This window comes from Pseudophryne corroboree, chromosome 3, assembly GCF_028390025.1.
Source record: "Pseudophryne corroboree isolate aPseCor3 chromosome 3, aPseCor3.hap2, whole genome shotgun sequence".
In the NCBI taxonomy this organism is placed as follows: Eukaryota; Metazoa; Chordata; class Amphibia; order Anura; family Myobatrachidae; genus Pseudophryne; species Pseudophryne corroboree.
Window position 1 is genome coordinate 565,767,622 of NC_086446.1, and position 6,372 is coordinate 565,773,993.

Sequence of the window (6,372 nt, forward strand, 5' to 3'; positions counted from 1 at the left end):
GGCGCAGGTGTAAGTAAAAAGGTTTACAATTCCATTTATTAAGAAACAATGCTCACATACATCTCAGCTTTAATTGGTGAACTCAATCCTCCATACAACGGCCAAGTCTCGGAACCGCTCACTCCCGTATTCGCTCGTACGTGGCCTGTGGAGCGAGCGACGTACTGCTGGAACGGTGTCTGGGTCCCGGTGAAACAACGAGCGGCACCCGCGATTCTTGAGATCTAACGTACGAGCGAGTACGGGAGTGAGCGGTTTCGAGACTTGGCCATTGTATGGAGGATTGAGTTCACCAATTAAAGCTGAGATGTATGTGAGCATTGTTTCTTAATAAATGGAATTGTAAACCTTTTTACTTACACCTGCGCCCTCCACCTTTCTTTCGTTACATGTTCATTGGAATCAGTGGCTCTGATTCACAACGGAGGAAGCTGCAACGTACATCAGAAATAACGGGACGCAGGACATTAATAATGGACGAATATATTTAAGGAAAGTGTGTTTGAATGCGCAGCTTTTTACCTATACTTACAATAAAGGGAACACTTAAACAACACAATGTAACTCCAAGTCAATCACACTTCTGTGAAATCAAATTGTCCACTTAGGGAGCAACACTGATTGACAATCAATTTCACTTAGGGAGCAACACTGATTGACAATCAATTTCACATGCTGTTGTGCAAATGGAATAGACAACAGGTGGAAATTATAGGCAATTAGCAAGACACCCCCAATAAAGGAGTATTTTGCAGGTGGTGACCACAGACCACTTCTCAGCTCCTATGCTTTCTGGCTGATGTTTGGATCACTTTTGAAAGCTGGCGGTGCTTTCACTCTACTGGTAGCATGAGATGGAGTCTACAACCCACACAAGTGGCTCAGGTAGTGCAGCTCATCCAGGATGGCACATCAATGCGAGCTGTGGCAAGAAGGTTTGCTGTGTCTGTCAGCGTAGTGTCCAGAGCATGGAGGCGCTACTAGGAGACAGGCCAGTACATCAGGAGATGTGGAGAAGGCCGTAGGAGGGCAACAACCCAGCAGCAGGACCGCTACCTCCGCCTTTGTGCAAGGAGGAACAGGAGGAGCACTGCCAGAGCCTTGCAAAATGACCTCCAGCAAGCCATGTGTCTACTCAAACGATCAGAAACAGACTCCATGAGGGTGGTATGAGGGCCTGACATCCACAGGTGGGGGTTGTGCTTACAGCCCAACACCATGCAGGATGTTTGGCATTTGCCAGAGAACACCAAGACTGGCAAATTCGCCACTGGCGCCCTGTGCTCTTCACAGATGAAAGCAGGTTCTCACTGAGCACATGTGACAGACGTGACAGAGTCTGGAGACGGCAAGGAGAACGTTCTGCTGCCTGCAACATCATCCAGCATGACCGGTTTGGCAGTGGGTCAGTAATGGTGTGGAGTGGCATTTCTTTGGGGGACCGCACAGCCCTCCATGTGCTTGCCAGAGGTAGCCTGACTGCCATTAGGTACCGAGATGAGATCCTCACACCCCTTGTGAGACCATATGCTGGTGCAGTTGGTCCAGGGTTCCTCCTAATGCAAGACAATGCTAGACCTCATGTGGCTGGAGTGTGTCAGCAGTTCCTACAAGATGAAGGCATTGATGCTATGGACTGGCCAGCCCGTTCCCCAGACCTGAATCCAATTGAGCACATCTGGGACATCATGTCTCGCTCCATCCACCAACGCCACGTTGCACCACAGACTGTCCAGGAGTTGGCGGATGCTTTAGTCCAGGTCTGGGAGGAGATTTCTCAGGAGACCATCCGCCACCTCATCAGGAGCATGCCCAGGCATTGTAGAGAGGTCATACAGGCACGTGGAGGCCACACACACTACTGAGCCTCATTTTGACTTGTTTTAAGGACATTACATCAAAGTTGGATCAGCCTGTAGTGTGTTTTTCCACTTTAATTGTGAGTGTGACTCCAAATCCAGACCTCCATGGGTTAATAAATTTTATTTCCAGTGATAATTTTTGTGTGATTTTGTTGTCAGCAAATTCAACTATGTAAAGAACAAAGTATTTAATAAGAATATTTCATTCATTCAGATCTAGGATGTGTTATTTTAGTGTTCCCTTTATTTTTTTGAGCAGTGTATATCCATGTATACAGTATTTTTCAGTGATGTTAACTCAAGTTGTGAAAAAGTTACATTTTTTTCAAGACTTACAGTATAATATAATAAAATATTGTTTTTATTACTTTTTATTTATTCTGTGTAACTGATACACTAATACACTAGAATTATGATATATTCTGTTCTCATAGTGCCAGCACTATTTCTTGTCTTTCCAACATAATAACAGTAAACTTTTTTCAGTTTCATGGCAGCAGAATGAAACATTAAAATAAATCATGGCTTGCAAAATCTAAAATATTGCATGCTAAAGAATACTTCTATATTCATATAATCATACATAGCCATTAAGTAGTAGATAATAGATTTATAGGTGAATGAAAAGATACCCTATTTAAGTGTAAGCAAAGTTTGTCTGCAACCTGCTTTTCCGCACGTTTTCAGTTATATAGATATCTTATGCACCTTAATGTAGGATATCACAAAGGTGCAACGATCATCATCATCAATGCTAAAGATTTCTGTTTTGTGGCTAAGGTAAGTTCAAGAAATTAGAGAAGTTTCAAAAGAGGGAAACGTCATCTGCACATTTGGGAAAATGACCTTGAAAAGACCTGTCAGGATGGTGTAGACAGAAGGAAACTTCTATAGATGGCCCAAAAATTGCAAAGGACAATTTAATTTCTTTTTAAAGCTTCAGTGGACTCTATTAGACTTTTGTCCAGGGCAATGACATCTCTACGATTTACAGTATGTTTGTGTTAGGCACACCCAAGGATTCACATGAACTCCTAGAACCTGGCTTCACCTATAGCAGCTGCCTTTCCCATAGAGATCAATATTTTCACAGTACTTGGATGCCCCCAGGACTCATAGTCAAGGTACAGTAGTAGGAGCTTTGTAAGGATCCAGGTGGTGTCAGTAAAAGAGACTGGAGTGGATATTGGGCTGAATGCACCCAGAGAGAATCAAAGACAAATGTTCAGGGGTCAGAAGCCAGGGACTGGAGTTGCGTTCTAGGTACAGGCAGTACGGATGGTGTAATGGTTAGCATTACTGCCTCACAGCACTGAGGTCATGGGTTCGATTCCCACCATGGCTCTAACTGTGTGGAGTTTGTATATTCTCCCCGTACTTGCATGGGTTTCCTCCGGGTACTCCGGTTTCCTCCCACAATCCAAAAATATACTGGTAGGTTAATTGGCTCCCTTCAAAATTAACCCTAGCGTGTGTGTGTGTGTGTGTGAAATTAACCCTAGCGTGAATGTGTGTGTGTACATGCGGTAGGGAATATAGATTGTAAGCTCCACTGGGGCAGGGACTGATATGAATGGCCAAGTATTCTCTGTAAAGCGCTGCGGAATATGTGTGCGCTATATAAATAACTGGTAATAATAATAATAATAATAATAATAATAATACTTAGGGTGGGTATACACTATGCCAATATGGGCACGATATGTCATCTCCAGGCAAACTTAAAGGACATATCGGGCAATGTGTAAGTCCGATTGCGCACTCCCATGGGTCGCATGCAATATCTTCCGGTTTGCTGTGCTGCACAGAAGATATCACGTACAATGGCATTGTACATCCCACCGTCACCCCACGCATCGTGCAAGTGTGTATGCACAGCACAATACATGGTCCTTTCGGGTTACAATCTGGACCTGAAACAGCAACTAAGTGCAGACAGACTAGCAGAGACCTAGGAGAGTAGTGCATCTGATCAATAATCAGAAACTGGAGCAGCGGTCAGGGGCCCTCATTCTGAGTTGATCGCACCAAGCAACTTTTTACTGCTGGTGCGATCAACTAATCTCCGCCTATGGTGGAGTGTATTTTAGCATAGCAGGGCTGCGAACGCTTGTGCAGCCCTGCTATGCTAAAAAAGTTTCCTGCAAAACAAGACCAGGGTCAGACCTACTTACCCTGTGCGACGGATCCAGTGCCGAAGGTCCCGGGATTGACGTCAGACATCCGCCCTCCAAACGCCTGGACACGCCTGCGTTCATATCTCCACGCCCGGAAAACGGTGAGTAGATGCCCCGGAACCCCTCCCCGCTGTCAATCTTCTTGCGATCGCCGCTGCGATCACTTTCAGCGATGGCAGACCGTCGCCAGGCAACAATGCGCGTGCGCATTGCGGCCACCATGCAGCCGCAGTCGGGACCTGTTCGCACCGCAGCGAAGAACCGCTGCGTGCGAAGGGGTCGGAATGACCCCCAGGGTCCGGTCAGACATGCTAGGAGCTGAAAGAGAAAGAAAGTTCGGCAGCAGGTAACCACCATGGAGTAGAAAAGAGGCACAGAAAGAAGCATTCTGGCTGCTTAGCAACACCTGGGACCAAAAGTCGACACTGCAGCATTCAGGACGCAGCGGGCAGTCTGAGCTGACGCGGCTAGCACTGTAGCTCATAACAGTTTGTAAACATATTGTTGCTTGATTCTAGATGCAAGCACAGCCTCAAGTGAAAAGAGGTACTGTATCTCTTAAGTTCAGGGAATAAGCCTCAATGCTTAGGTAGTAGCCTCAGCGCTGAGGTTAGTCAAGGATCCAGAGCAGAGAAAGTAGCCACCTTAAAACCATCCAGAGAAAATAGTCACCTGGGAGCCAGGAGTCCAAGACAGAAAGAGTTGATGCCGTGAGCCAGCAGTCACACGCAAAAGTCAGGTAACAACAGATCCAGTGTGCTGATTCTAGATGAGAAACAAAATGGCATTGTAGTTCTCATGAAGCTGCTAATACAGTGATCAGTGGTTTAGGGTGGTACAGGATGTGTAGTGCACACATGCCCCTGAGCCCAGGGGATCTGCGCCATCCACCAGCACTCAGAACAGGGTCTGATTGGATGGCCCACATAGTATTAATTCTGGCAAATTTTTAAGTTGTTTGGAGCCAGCATAATATTTCCAAAACAATCTATAAACAGAGCATACTGGCACTGTGTCAGGGTGTTTGCTATCATTTGCACAGTCGCTAGTGCCATATTTCTGGGGTAGGGGGCTCACAAAAAAAAAACTGCATGTGGGCCCCCTCATTTCTTAAAACACTCTTACCCTCCACACTTTACAGTGCACTGTCCAACTGTTCACCCCTTCCCATTAGTAGGTAAGCTCTCATGCTTCTTGTCAGGTGTGTAATAAGTTTAAGTGTTGACCTAGATTTGCACTGGATAGGCCATCTAGGTCTTCTGGTACAAAACTAAGGTACATGGAAATGGGTATGGGGCGACACAACTTAGGTCGACAGTCATTAGGTTGACCACTATTGGTCGACATGCATTAGGTCAACAGGGTCACTAGGTATGTACTAGTTTGACAGGTCAAAAGGTCGACCTGAGTTTTTTTACTTTTTTTTGGTGTTGTTTTCTTCGTAAAGTGACTGGGAACCCCAATTAGTGCACCGTGTCCCCTCGCATGGCTCACTTCACTCGCCGTGTTTCACAGGTTACTGTTCCCAATCGTAGTCCACGTGGATCGTAAAGTATGAAAAAGTACAAAAATTTAAACTTTTTTTAAAAAGTCGTGTTGACCTTTTGAACTGTCGACCTAGTACATGTCGACCTAATGACCCTGTCGACCTAATGCATGTCGACCAATAGTGGTCGACCTAATAACTGTCGACCTAAGTGGTGTCGACCTAATGACCATATCCCATGGAAATAAATGTGTATGTTCACCAATACGCAGGGTTTTATACGCATCTTTTTGGTCCGCCGCCCCTCTCTGCATGCTTGTTTCCTATTGGTCATCATGAGGGTGCACTTGTACCAGCATATATTTGGTGCCAATTATATTCTTAGGAACAGGCATATATACCAGTAAGGTGCAACAGACGAACGCTTGGGCTGCGTGTCCCCCCCCCCCCCATGCTTTCACTTGCAACCCCCAGTTCCTACCTGCTATTTTTGGTGCAAAGGATCTATCTGTATTCATATAACTCTTGTTTACACACATCTGAGCATAGCCTGCAATCTGCACTTTACTCACGCTCACTAAGCTTAGCCTACATGCGAATGGCCAGTTACCAGCTATACCCATTCAGCAGCAAGCGGAGATACATCTGAGATGCATATAACTGATAGTAGTAATAATAATAATGAATGATGGCTGTCACAGAGGTTGTAAATTAAAATTCTACTATGTAGTATTTTTATGATGGTTTCCACACAGGTTTAGCTGATAAGAAGGTCACTCTCTATCTGTGCACACCATATGTGGGAGCTGTACTTGGGTGAGGTCATTAGTGCTGGTAAATATGACAG